This window comes from Astatotilapia calliptera, chromosome 14 (genome assembly GCF_964374335.1).
Source record: "Astatotilapia calliptera chromosome 14, fAstCal68.1, whole genome shotgun sequence".
Lineage (NCBI taxonomy): Eukaryota > Metazoa > Chordata > Actinopteri > Cichliformes > Cichlidae > Astatotilapia > Astatotilapia calliptera.
In genome coordinates, this window is record NC_137435.1 from 30,843,387 (window position 1) to 30,858,627 (window position 15,241).

Sequence of the window (15,241 nt, forward strand, 5' to 3'; positions counted from 1 at the left end):
CCAATCTGTGGCCTTCATCGTGGCTCCAACAGCTGTGCTACTATCTCAAAATGTTTGGCCTTGGTTTCATTACTGTCAACCTCATAGATGCAGAACAAAGATGATGGTGAGGCTGATGGAGGCAAAATGAATGCTTGTCCTCTAATTGTAAAATCAACTGTTCACCTATGCTGAAAACATATCTACAAACATTTTATCTATTTATTCACTGTGTTAGGGAAAATGTGTTCATTATAACAGAAGAGATAAAGAGATGCTACCATATGCAATCATAATATAAAAAAAAAGATTATGATAATTAGCTCAAAAATAGATTCTGAGAGGATGGAGAGCATCTAATCTCCCTGTTGTTTCTGTAGCTCCTGTGATGAAGACGAGGGAGGAACTATGTTATCGAGGCAAAAACATCAGCTTCGGAAGTAATGAAGGATAATTTCCTTTTTCAGTGGAATACACTGCAAATTTAATTTGATTTCATTTATTAATTTAATTAATAATAATATTTGATTATTATTTAGGTAATAAATAAGGTGATTAACACATGACTCACAGTCATATGAATTCATTAATGTTCACTATACTCATCTTAGCCATTGGCTGCCAATGCTAACTAGTGGTGCTGATGCTAACAAGCTAGATGACAGCTAGCACTGCACTAGTTTCTTGCAATGGCAGGTTTCACTCAAACTAACTGGAAAGTGTTAACTCTGATTGATAGCTGTATGAGTAAATGCCCCGTCGTTTAGCACACCACTGCTCATTAACATTTTTTGATCTTTTTTATATAATAATGACAACAATTCACTGAAGAACATCACAGATTAGAATATTCATCCTTTTTTCTATTTTAAACCTTTCCCAGTGAGCAGTGGGTGAAAGTACTGAGAGCACAGATGCTGTGCCAAGAATCAGATTTTAATTCTGACTCTATTCAGTTTTTGCATTCTGTCTTGTCTGATCTTACAAGGACCAAAGGTTAAAGCAGACAACTAAAGAGGAAGTGTAAGCCACTCAAGCTTTAAATATGAAGTCTTAATTTGGCTGGTGTTATCTCTCTCCTAGCAGAGTTCTCTATGGCTTGACTTTCACACACAGTCAGTAATCAAATTAGGCACACTGTTCCTAATGTGGGTAAGTGCTAATTGTAGAAATTATTTAAAAACCCACCCTCTATTATTGTCAGCTATTAGCTGCACTCTAAATGTTGATGTCCCCAGTATTCCTTCATTTCCCCCTCAGCATAAATGCTCATGCAGATATTAAGCTATTAACAGTGTAATGACAAAAACCCACAGTACTGTCTTCTGCTAGTTAGTATCGCCATTATTTGCAATAAAATGACAATGATTGCTTTTAGTTTTAAAACTTTTTTTTTTATTTCTGTCTGTAAATCCTCATTCTGATATATTTTTACTATACATCAAAAAGATTCAGTAAACAAGTTGGCATGTCTGCATGGATGTCTTGACAAAAAACCCCAATGTCATTCTGTCATTTTGCTTTGTTTGTACGTTTTACACCTCAAGACTTTCACTTTTATTAGTTAACACATTTTGTCTGGCGGTGAGCCATTACCGAAAAATCTTTCAAAGTTAGAGCTGAAGTCTGTGAGCCATGTGACAAATAAATGTACAAAAGCCAACCATATAATGATGAATGTTTTTTTTCCTCTGCCATTTAGTTTGTTTATGCAGTATGTGGGTAGAACAGCCTCAGCTATAATTTCCAACTTAAAAGGGAATCGCAAACTTCACTGTTGTTGTAAGCGCCATAGACATGGAAGATGATAAATGAGCGGACAAATAAAACTTTGTTTTCACTTTTTTTTTTCTTGGATGTTCTTTTCCTATTTAAATAAATAAATAAAACAAAGGTTAAAGCAGAAATAGCTCAGCATTTGTAAGTTAAATAAAACAGTATACAAGCTCTTTCATGGAAATAATCAGCGATGAATACATGTAGGAGACTTTTAAATGCAGTCCCCTCATCCAGATTTCTCATTAGTGGTTTGTTTCATCTCTCTGTGACGCTGCCAGTCAAAGGCCGTATTCCAGGAAACAGGTTCAACAAATGCCGAGTCTAATCATAGGCTCTGAGTTGATTAACTCAGAGACTGGCAACTCAGAGTTTCCACTTCCAGAACAGCTGATTAGAGTTACTTCATTGAACTGAGGCCATGCTCACCTTGAGTAGAGAAAGCAAGCCATCATCAGTGGAGGTTCAATAACAGGATTCACCATAACAATGCATTTAAAAAAAAACCTCACACACCTAGCAGACCCAGGAACATCAAATATCAAATCTCAGCTTTGACCTTTGAGTCACTTGTATATTCTATTAAATTAATTCAGAGGTTTTCACTTACACGTGTAACCCATTCCAAGTGAGTGGCTAACACCAGCAATTTAAGCCAACCCAGCAGAGGATTCTATATTCTATAAAGCTTCCCTCTTCGTCACCTTAGATTTTAATGGAGTTGCTTGTCTGTTCTTGTCTGTTGTGTCACTAGAAAGTACTAGTGTGGCAAGTGTTGGCTTAGTCCTGTATAATTAGTGGTGTATTCTAATTACTGAACTGTGCTTGCTTATTATATATCAAGCAGCATGCCAGGCATCTGTGCAGTATTAATTTGGCCAGCTCTGGTCTTTTTGAAAAGTGAGTTTTAAGCTCTCACTCAGTGGGAGAGTGGTTTTTCACACGATAATGACATTAATTTCCCAAGTCAGCTTCAGATTAAATTAAATCTTAGACAAGTGACTGTAGCTGTTTTCTCCCACGCATTGCACCCCTGCACTCTTTAGACGTTATCCAGAAGTATTTGATCTAAGAATGTAAATGTCTAATCCTGCATTTACTATAAGTATGTGTGAACAAAGCAGAGCAAACTGGGGTAATGTTACCTGCCTCCGGTGACTTGAATACAGCTCCCACCCTCAACTCAATGCATTTGGACATGGCAGGGTTAATTGGAACAAGTTTCTCTTCTGTTCTGTCAAAACTTAGTCACCAGTAGTCTAAATGCAATAGCTCTAATGCCTGTGAATGTATTTAAAGGCAACAAATCTGGTTTCCTATCATACAATGTTAAGCCAGTCAGGCTTCTTGAAGTTATAGCACATTTGTTGCATTTGAATCAGCTAGCAATTGCCAAAGCACATTTACCACCATTAACTAATGTTAAATTATACGAGGTAATCAAAATGCAACATAATGGATATGACAAGTGAGATGGAACCAGTGAGCCTGGAAGTAATGAAATCCAGAGTCAGCTGTCTATCAGTCAAGAACGAGAGCACGGATACAGAGAAGCTGACAAACTAAATAGACAGAGCGCTGGTCAGGATTGTGACAGTTAGGATTTCTGTATTGTGAAAATATGATATATGATCTACCCACTTCTATTCTTCTCACTTCTCCTTCCCTCTCAATTAATAGCAAAACAATCACAGTTTGGCAGCGGGGATGCTCTTTAATGTGTTCAGCTTCAAAACAGCTCTCTCCTTATGGTGGGGATTAGTTGTCCCTTCGTGCACTGTGGATAACGAAGGAGTGAATGAAGCCAGCTATTGATCCATGCGCAGACACACACAGGAGCAATTCATCTTACACAAAGAAAGAAAGAATGCAAGAGCCTGATGGGCGAAAATGTGAAACGTAGGCATCATGTATTGATGACATTTGAGTATCATGTCACAGTGGTCAGGTCTAGCATATGTTAATATATATGTCAGAGAACATGTTGGTTTATGAATTTTTGTTTTTGAAAATGTTACCTGTAATTTTAGTTTCTCATTTTCACCACAATATCCTTTTATCACATTTAGTTTATTTTGCCCACAGTTTTTAATGAGATCACTGAACACCCACACTTTAATTTGACATTAATTAGCTCTTAATCAGCCCAGTGATAGACTGTGCTAAAATATTGTGGAGAAAGATTTTAGTCTCTTGTGGCAACAGATGTGCAATGCATTTTCAGCACATGCTCACAGGAAGACACTAAAACTTGTCTGATGTTTCCTAAGATCAAATAAAAATAGTAAGATTTAATCTGGTTAAAGTGTAATCTTCTGCCCAGTGTGACTGCTGAAGCAACTAGTTGCTTAAGTGACACGTCATTACCCCTGCTGGTCTTTATCTACAGTTACCTTTATATTTCATTGTCATGCAAACAAAACGATGACCTCATGACTTCTAAAATGGGCTGACAAATGTTAGAATACCTATCAGTACCTTAGCAGTACAAATAATATGGTGACTACTCAGGATCTACTGTGTTTGCTTTCCTCAGTGACACAGGGAGCGATTAACAAGAAAGTTCCTCAGTTGGAGTCTCTGTGTGGAGTTATTATGCCTTTATTTGCACGGTTCTCCTCTGGGTGCTCCAAAGACATACGTGTTAGGTTAATTACTGATTCTAAGTTGGTCATGAATGTGAGGTAGATAAAGTATGTTAAGCGAATATAGTAAAGTCCTCTTATCTGATGGTTATATGATTAGGTGATCAGGTACACCTTTTGGGGGGGGGGGTAATTCTGACACTATATGCTACCAAAGTGCACTTTATATCAAACAGTTAAGATGAGATTGGTAACAGTGTGTGGTGGTTAGTGCTGCTGCCTCACAGCAAGAAGGTCTTGAGTTTAATTCCACTATCTGGCTGGGGTTAGGTTAACTGGTGTTTCTAAATTACCCATAGGTTTGAGTGTGAATGTTTGTCCTGTGACAGACTGTTGACCTGTTCAGGGTGTACCCTGTTTCTTGCCCTATGACAGCTGGGATGGGCTCCAACCCCCCCATGACCCTGAAGTGGATGAATGGATGTTTAAGGATTATTTTTTACATATTTCCCCTCAAAAGTAGTCTCAAAAGTCATAATTTTTAACTGTAGAGGGCAGAGAAAAGGACTCTGACCTTTAAACCTCCTAATATGCATCAGGTTTTTTTTCATGTTAATCTGCACTGATCACCCTATAGTATCAGTGTTATGCACTAACAGTAGCAGTAGCTTATTTTACCGTTCAAACCACTTTTAAGTCAAATACACAAGACGTATGTGTCAGATTAATGCATTTGACCTGAGTTTTAATCCTTTAATATCATATACCTTTGTCTTTTTAGAAGTGACTTGAAATGAGCCACACTAAATGCTCCATTTGGTTACAGAGGTCCTTTTAGCCTCTGAATAAAGTTTCAATTAGAGGACAAATGAAGTGTGGCAGAAAAATTAGAAGACAGTACTCCAGCTATCACCATTTCCAATTCTTTATTATTTTATCTCAAAAACTCATATTTCATGCTATCAAATGTATTCCATATTCAGCAAAGGGAACAGCCAATAAAAATGATCATAGCTTTCATAAAGACAAGTTGAATGAGTACATTTCATGCTTATTTCTTAAATTTAAAAAAAAATTGTGCTCACTGCCACACATGTACACATTAGCATTATTTATATGTGCAGATATATTTCTTGTTAATGAAATGAATGGTGGTGCTCTTTGGTCATATAGAACAAAAAAGGGGAAAAAAAGAAATAAATCCAAAGACAAAGGGGAGAAGGCCTGACTAACTGCTTTTAACAGAGATTTATCGCTGCACTTCACAGGGTCAGAATGGATTTTTGAGTCCATTCTTCCAAAGGAACAACTCTTTAAAACACTAAATCAACTGGCATCACAGATAATATGAACAGATGCTCCACAGAATACATTGGAGGTTTTTATTTATTTATTTATTTTTTAGTCTCAATTGACAGTTGAATAAACATACTGAAAGTCATTTACAGCCTTTCCTGTTGTAGCAGATACATTGTTGAGTCCTCAGCAGTATAACTGTACCAGTCGAGTACTGTGACAATCAGCTCTGTTTTGGCAATCACATCTTTGGACATGTAAAGCCTTTATTTTCATTTGTTCTCTTGATTCTTTACATATAGTAAAGTTCAATAAGGAGAGATTATTAAAAGCAACTGAATGCGATTTATTAGTATACAAAATGCAATCATGCTATTTGGCAATTAGACTCCGTTGGCCTTCACAGCAGAATTGAACCCCAGCTGTGATACAGAAGGAATTAGAGTAGAGTCTAGAGGGTGGTGGTTGTGAAGATAAGAGGGAGGATTGGATGAAGTGAGTTGTGTGAGGTGGAGGTGGGGAGGAGGTGAGCGCACAAAGGAGTGTGCAAGCGAGAATTAAATATTAGCAGTGCAATTTAAAGTACGCAGAGTAGAGGCTGATTGGTTTGACGAAGGTGGGCAGAAAGATGATTGGACAGCAATGACATTGTTATACATAAGCATCATTATTCATTAGGTCCTCTACCAGAGGCATGGGAGCTTGAGGGTCCTGTGCAGTGTCTTAGCTGTTCCCAGGACTGCGCTCTTCTGGACAGAGATCTTGGATGTTGTTCCTGGGATCTGCTGGAGCCTAGCTTGGGAGTCACTGTGCTCTGATTACCACTGGGACAAAAGTTACCTTCACCCCCCACATCTCTGAGCCCTTGGTACTTCTCATGCTTTTTTTGTTCCTTCTTCCTGATGTTACTGTCATTCGATATTGCCACATCTATCTTCCTCTGCTTGTCTACTACTACTATGCCCGGTTGGTTGGCCATCACCATTTTGTCCGTCTGTAACAGGACCTTAGATCGGTCATTCTCATCCACTCTAAGGAGCATCTCCCATTTTGACCTCAGGTCTTCCAGGACATACTCGGCACAGGTGTTACTGTATACTATGCTGGCCACTTGCTTATGGTGTTCCATGTATGCCCTGCCTGCTAGCATCTTGCACCCTGCTGTTATGTACTAGATTGTCTCAGGGGCATCTTTACACAGCCTGCACCTGGGGTCTTGCCTGGTGTGGTAAATCCCAGCCTCTATGGATCTGATGCTGAGATCTTGTTCCTGTGCTGCCATGATTAGTGTCTCTGTGTTGTTCAGTATGTCCAGCCACTGACAGGATTCTGGATGTCAGCCACTTCCTCTATCTGCCGGCGATATATACTGTGAAGGGGTCTATCTTTCCATGATGGCTCCTCCTCTTCCTCCTCTTTCTTGGGTCTCTGCTGCCTGAGGTATTCACTGAGCACGGTTGGGGCCATCTTCCTGATATATTCGGGGATGTTCGTTCATCCTGAGCTATGGTGCTGACACTCACTAGTCCACAGCCTCCTATACCATATATGTAAAGTATGACTGTTTTCCCTAACAGAAAATGTTGCCTCTGTTAATCTGACTATTCTTACAGACTTTCATATCTTGTGCACTATGAGATTAGGTCTCATCAGGTTTACCAGGTGTAACAGCTTACTCTTTGCTATCACTTCTCAGCTGCAATAGAGAGAACGGTATAATGGATTAGCGTTCATACAGCCTGATGTGACAGTAGATATAGCAGTGCAGATTATAATATTTCTTCAGGATGTTTTAATCTGTGGTTAGAAGTATGCTTGCTGCTCTAAGAGTGTGGCCTTGGTTTGATGCTTCTCAAACACTACTGATTTTATGGGTTACGTAATGCATCCTAGTTTTCCCATTATAAAGTTTCCTTTTGGCAGAAAACGTACAATAAAATAGCTTGTGGCATAAAGAAATCTGCATCTATCTTCACCTGCTGTCATACATGGCTCATAATAAGAAAAAGGCACATTAAATTAAGCCCATAATAGCTTTCTGCTTTTGAATGGATCGCTGCTCATTACTTATCACTGCTAAATGGCCTGTCCCCTGTTGACATGAAATTCAATTTATACTCGAGCATCTATGGCCTACAGCTGTCATTAAGAAAGTAGCTTTCTTGTATCTTCACAATGTTAAAATTTTATTATGAAATGGATGGGTGTGATCATACAAAATAGGGTTTATGAATGATGTTGACCCACACATGATTTGATTTCATCAGAGTATGTTTTTGCATCTCTACCATTTATATCCACTGCTTTGGAGATTTACCTATATTTGAATCAAAGTGTTAATGATCAGTAGAGTTACTTTGGTAGTTTTGTCTGTGCATTTCAACAGCATTTCTGTTTTTCAGTTTGATTTTACCTGTACAGAGGTCTTGGTCTGTTATCACACTTTACTAAAGCTGGGACCCTGAACAAAATGACAGAATTTGGGAACATGTTGGGCAATTTTTTCATCCTTCTCTCAGAAGAAAAGGGGGGGGAAAAGACTTTGTGTCTTCCTTACTGTGAAACTTGAAAAAGGTTTTTGTCAATTGAAATTAATGTCTAACTGATTCAATTTTGTGTGTCTCTTTTTACAATTACACAAAGACAAGGTTAGTACAGTTGTGGCTTGAGAGGCAGCAGCATAGCCATAACCTTCTGAACAATATATTGAAATCCAGGCTCTGCTTTGCCTTGGGCATGTAGCTTTGTTTTGGTCAGGGGGACATTCTTCAGTATTATGAGTCCTCCCTCTGTTGTGCTCCTTGCAGCTCATAGGGTTACCAGCTGTGCTTTCCAAAGTGGCCACTTAGTGGTTGATTAAACACAGGGTTAGTATACATCCAGAATGTAATGTGTGCACCTAATCTTGAGTAAGAACTTACAGTTTGCAACAGCCATGATCTCCATTTAAGTGAGATGACTACTGAAAGCAGAGAAAGCTATATGGGTGGAAAAAAAACATATTAAAGCCGGCACTGTAAAACATAAAATAGATACTTAGTTATAAGTATCTGCAAGGGCATAACTGGGCACTGTCAAGCAAATCAGAGGGACATTGCAATGTAAAGGCAAGTTATTAAAGTCTGAGTTTGATAAGGATGAGAAATTAATAAGTGAGCAAAACATTGTTACAGGCCATTTTCACCTTAGCTGTCTGTGTATCACTGCCAGTTTGTTTATGCTTGTTGCATAAAGCAAAGTGTCACGGTTGAGGTTAGAGATGTGGAGCCAAAATGGAGACAATGGAGATGAAGGTGAGTGTTAAACAGAAACTGAGCCTTTATTGACGGCTGAACAAAACAATCAACAGGAGGAACAGGGAAAACGAGCCAAAACCTAAACTGGGAAAACTAATTGTAACATAACACTAACCAGAAGCAAGAAACTAGAAACATCTGGAAACACAAGGGGACGGAGAGCAGAGGTTACACCGGGGATGACAAGCAGATGGACCAACAAAGAGCAAGGGATAACACATGCTATTAGCGTGCGGTTAACAAGGAAATGGTAGACAGGAAGGGAAATACAGCTGAAACTAATAGGACAAGACAACAGGGAAACGAAACCCAAAACACTGAACACTCAGTGAGCTGCACTAGCTTAACTGTTTGAGCTATTTTTGCCTACCTGTTCGTTGCTCCGGCCGGCTCAGCTCCTTTTCCTCCACATAATCAAAGATGTGGTCCAAGATGTTCCTGAGCTGGTCGGCACTATTTTGTATTCTCCCGATGCTCGTCTACCATCCTATGGCTGGACTGCTCCGCTATACAGCCGCTGAGCTCCTGCGCCTTCGCGGGCAGCTATCACTCCCGTCGCCGGCGGAGCTCCACTACCACCCGGGCATCACTTTCCAGCCTCGCCGGAGATACATCCATCGCGGGTCCCGCAGGATTTTCCATAACTCCAATGGAACTAAATCGTTCTGGTCTGCTACTCGCCGCCCTCGCAGGAACCCTGATCGGGCTGTCAACCATCGATCTCTAGCCCACCTGCCCAGGTCGCCCACCGCGATTAGCAAAAAAGAAGATACTCCACTCAACTTCGGTCTTCTAAACATTTGTTCATTGACAAGTAAGGGACCTCTCATCCAAGACCTCCTAACTGACCGTAAGTTTGACTTTTTCTGCTTAACTGAAACCTGGCAACAACCTGATGACTTTTCTCAGCTAAACGAATCTGCTCCTCTGGGGTTTGTTTACTTTTCTAAACCCCGCTGCTCAGGTCGTGGGGGTGGTCTCGCGATCCTTTTTCGCCAGCACTTGAAAGTCCTGCCAGTTAACGTTGATACCTTTAGTTCTCTAGAGGTCCTTGCATGTGAGCTGACTGGACCCATTCCCACCATCATAGCTACTGTATACCGTCCCCCCCAAACCTAACCCTGTCTTCCTCAGTGACTTTGCTAATCTACTAACCCATCTTTCATCTCTCTCCCCAAATGTGATCTTGGTGGGAGATTTCAACATTCATGTGGACAATAATGACCTTCTGCTCACCAGAGACTTTTCCTCCTGTCTCGAAGGCTCTGAATTTCAACAATTTATCGACTTTCCCACTCACTCTAAAGGACACACCCTGGACTTGGTCTGCTGTTCTGGTCTTACTCCCTCGAATCTTTCTGCTACTGAAATCCCCATAACTGACCACTTCCTCCTTTCATTTAACCTCACTCTCTGCTGCTCTTCTACCAAGCCAACCCGTCTCATCTCGTTCCGCAACATCAAGAACATTGATATGGACATTCTCACTACCAGTTTGGACAATGTTCAGATTCCGGACTTCTATTCTACTCCTGATGATTTGTTGTTATATTATAATAATTGTCTACGCACTGTCCTTGATTCTCTGGCTCCTGTAAAAGCCCACTCTGTTTCCTTCGCTCGCTCTGCTCCCTGGTTTACCTCTGACCTCCGAGCTCTGAAGGCCAAAGCTCGGCAGCTAGAGCGTAAACCCTAGGTTTCTCTTCAGCACTGTAGCCAGGCTGACAAAAAGTCAGAGCTCTTTTGAGCCAACCATCCCTTTAACGTTAACTAGTAATGACTTCATGAACTTTTTCACAAATAAAATTTTTATCATTAGAGAAAAAATTACCAATAATCATCCCACAGATGTAATATTATCTACAGTTAGTCTTAGTACCATTGATATTAAGTTAGACTCTTTTTCTCCAATTGATCTTTCTGAGTTAACTTCAATAATTACTTCCTCCAAACCATCAACGTGTCTTTTAGACCCCATTCCTACAAAACTGCTCAAAGAAGTCCTGCCATTAATTAATTCTTCGATCTTAAATATGATCAACCTATCTCTAATAATCGGCTATGTACCACAGGCCTTCAAGCTGGCTGTAGTTAAACCTTTACTCAAAAAGCCATCTCTAGACCCAGCAGTCTTAGCTAATTATAGGCCAATCTCCAACCTTCCTTTCATATCAAAAATCCTTGAAAGAGTAGTTGTCAAACAGCTAACAGATCATCTGCAGAGGAATGGTTTATTTGAAGAGTTTCAGTCAGGTTTCAGAGCTCAGCACAGCACAGAAACAGCTTTAGTGAAGGTTACAAATGATCTTCTTATGGCCTCTGACAGTGGACTCATCTCTGTGCTTGTCCTGCTAGACCTCAGTGCAGCGTTCGATACTGTTGATCATAATATCCTATTAGAGCGATTAGAACATGCTGTAGGTATTACAAGTACTGTGCTGCAGTGGTTTGTATCATATCTATCTAATAGACTCCAATTCGTGCATGTAAATGGAGAGTCCTCTTCACACACTGAGGTTAATTATGGAGTTCCACAGGGTTCAGTGCTAGGACCAATTCTGTTTACATTATACATGCTTCCCTTAGGCAGTATCATTAGAAGACATAGCATACATTTTCACTGCTATGCAGATGACACCCAGCTCTATCTGTCCATGAAGCCAGATAACACACACCAATTAGTTAAACTGCAGGAATGTCTTAAAGACATAAAGACCTGGATGGCCGCTAACTTTCTGCTTCTTAATTCAGATAAAACTGAGGTTATTGTACTCGGCCCTGAAAATCTTAGAAATATGGTATCTAATCAGATTCTTACTCTGGATGGCATTACCTTGGCCTCCAGTAACGCGGTGAGGAACCTTGGAGTCATTTTTGACCAGGACATGTCCTTCAACGCACATATTAAACAAATATGTAAGACTGCTTTCTTCCATTTGCGCAACATCTCTAAAATTAGAAATATCCTGTCTCAGAGTGACGCTGAAAAACTAGTTCATGCATTTATTACTTCCAGGCTGGACTACTGTAATTCATTATTATCAGGATGTCCAAAAAACTCACTGAAAAGCCTTCAGCTAATCCAAAATGCTGCAGCAAGAGTCCTGACAGGGACTAGAAAGAGAGAGCATATTTCTCCTGTTTTGGCTTCCCTTCATTGGCTTCCTGTTAAATCCAGAATTGAATTCAAAATCCTGCTCCTCACATACAAGGTCTTAAATAATCAGGCCCCATCTTATCTTAATGACCTTGTAGTACCATATCACCCTATTAGAGCGCTCCGCTCTCGCTCTGCAGGCCTACTTGTTGTTCCTAGAGTATTTAAAAGTAGAATGGGAGGGAGAGCCTTCAGTTTTCAGGCCCCTCTTCTGTGGAACCAGCTTCCAGTTTGGATTCGGGAGACAGACACTATCTCTACTTTTAAGATTAGGCTTAAAACTTTCCTTTTTTCTAAAGCATATAGTTAGGGCTGGACCAGGTGACCCTGAATCCTCCCTTTGTTATGCTGCAATAGATGTAGGCTGCCGGGGGATTCCCATGATGCATTGAGTTTTTCCTTTCCAGTCACCTTTCTCACTCACTATGTATTAATAGACCTCTCTGCATTGAATCATATCTGTTATTAACCTCTGTCTCTCTTCCACAGCATGTCTTTATCCTGTCTTCCTTCTCTCACCCCAACCGGTCGCAGCAGATGGCCGCCCCTCCCTGAGCCTGGTTCTGCCGGAGGTTTCTTCCTGTTAAAAGGGAGTTTTTCCTTCCCACTGTCGCCAAAGTGCTTGCTCATAGGGGGTCATATGATTGTTGGGTTTTTCTCTGTATCTATGAAGCGCCTTGAGGCGACTTTTGTTGTGATTTGGCGCTATATAAATAAAATTGAATTGAATTGAATTGAATTGAAATATAAGAAATCTGGTTTAACTGTTGATTCAGAAATCTATAAATACCACTTACTTCAGTATAAAGACTCCATCAACAAGGCCAAACAAAGCTTCTACTCTGGTATTATCAGTTCTTATGAGGGTAATGCAAGGACTCTGTTTTCAGTTCTCAACAAACTAATTCAACCCCTCAACGCTTTACCACCGCACTTCTATTCCTCTGAAACCTGCAACTCCTTGATGGTGTTCTGGACTACGAAAATCAATAACATCCACCAGCAGCTCAGATCAAATGTTGTGTCTACGCCCTCTCCAGAACCTTTTCTCCTTTTTGAGCCGTTTTCCACTTTCCATCTTCCTGATTTATCTGATATTTCCGAGTTAATATGTAAATCAAAGCCTGCCACATGTCATCTTGACCCCATGCCCGCAGGGCTTGTGAAATCCTGCCTCTCTTCTTTACTCCCACTCATTTCTGCTATCATTCACTCTTCTCTCACCACCAGTATCGTTCCCTCCTTATTGAAGACTGCTCTAGTCACTCCTATACTGAAAAAACCTTCTTTGGATCCTAACAACTTTAACAACCTCTGTCCGACTTCCAATCTACCCTTCATTTCTAAGGTACTTAAAAAAGTGGTTGCAGCTCAACTTCATTTACACCTGGTTAATAATAACATCTACGAGAGATTTCAATCTGGTTTTCGCTCATGTCACAGTACCAAAACTGCTCTACTTAAAGTCACTAACGATCTTCTAATCGGAGCTGACTCTGGTCTTCTCACCATTCTCGTCCTTTTAGATCTGAGCTCAGCCTTTGACACCATTTCTCACTCTGTCCTTCTAAGCAGACTTTCCTCTCTCGGCATCTCTGACACACCCCTCGCCTGGTTTCAATCATATCTCCTTGACCGTTCCCAGTTTATTCAACTAAGATCATTCCGCTCTCGTCTATTCCTTGTCACCTCTGGTGTACCCCAAGGCTCAGTTTTAGGCCCTCTTCATCCTCCCTCTAGATACCATCTTCTGCAAATTTGATCTTCAGTTTCACTGTTTTGCTGATGACACCCAGTTATATCTCTCTTGCAAACCTGATTCCTCCCTCCCACCTTCTTCCCTTACAGAATGTCTATCCGAGTTAAAATCCTGGTTTACTTCTAATTTTCTAAAGCTCAATGAGGATAAAACTGAGATCCTCCTTATTGGCACCAAATCCAACCTTTTGAAGGCAAACCATTTCTCACTCACCATCGATAACTCCACAGTTTTCCCCTCTCCTCAGGTTAAGCGCCTTGGTGTCATCCTAGACAGTTCACTTTCCTATAAATCTCACATCAATAATCTCACCCATTCTGCCTACTTCCATCTACGTAACATTAACAGATTGCTTCCTTCTCTTTCCACCCAGTCTACGTCCATTCTTGTACATAGTCTTGTTACCTCCCGTATTGACTACTGCAATTCTCTTTTGCATGGTCTCCCCCAAAAATCCCTCCATAAGCTTCAACTGGTTCAGAACTCTGCTGCTCGCATTATCACCAGAACCCCCTCCTACCAGCACATCACCCCTGTTCTTCAGGAACTTCACTGGCTCCCTGTGAAATTCCAGATAATTTTCAAACTTCTTCTGCTCACCTTCAAGGCCATTTATAACCTCGCTCCTTCTTACCTTTCTGACCTGTTAACCACCACTTGTTCTGCCCGTTCACTTCGTTCTTCTTCTTCTATCCAGCTTACTGTACCTTCCTTCCGCCTCACCACCATGGGAAGCAGAGCTTTCAGCTGCTCTGCTCCCAGGCTGTGGAACTCTCTGCCCCCAGAAATAAGAAATATTGGTTCTCTCCCCCAGTTTAAATCCCAACTCAAAACTCATCTGTTCAAATCTGCATATTCACTGTGAATCCACTGTTTGTTCATTTTATCTTGTGCTTTTATTTTATTGTTCTTATTCTGCCATTGTTTTACTAAGTGTTTTATCTTATTGTAAAGTGTCCTTGGGTGACTTGAAAGGCGCTCATAAATAAAATTTATTATTATTTATTATTATTAACACTGGACTCTCCAAAGTAAAACAGGAAATGCAAGACAGAAAACCACAATCCCCAGAATAAAACTTAAACCAAAAACACCAAACACTGGGCCGCAGACAAGGCTATGACACAAAGAAGGTGTTGTCGCTGTTGTAATTTGCCAGAGAAAACCAGAACATTTAGTTTGGATTGAGGAGAATGGAAATAAGGCTATGTTACTCAGCACAGGAGAGTTTACATTTATGAATATTACATTAAAGTATACTTTTATGCTATTTATACTGAAGAGGTATTCACATGACACAGGGCATAAAAGAAGCAGCAATCATTTGGGGGGGAAAGCTGTCTCATATTGTAAGAGTCTTGTGAGCACCAACCTCTTTGATTTCCCAGACAAT

At 40.4% G+C, this 15,241-nt stretch overlaps 1 pseudogene across 1 annotated transcript; it reads left to right on the top strand.

The window, feature by feature from the left end:
- The first annotated feature begins 9,352 nt into the window (after positions 1–9,352).
- On the top strand, positions 9,353–12,828 carry LOC145419936 (uncharacterized; annotated as a pseudogene). The gene is made up of 2 exons (XR_013901193.1): positions 9,353–9,672; positions 10,067–12,828. The product of XR_013901193.1 is annotated as an uncharacterized LOC145419936 (transcript).
- The last annotated feature ends 2,413 nt before the right edge of the window (positions 12,829–15,241 follow it).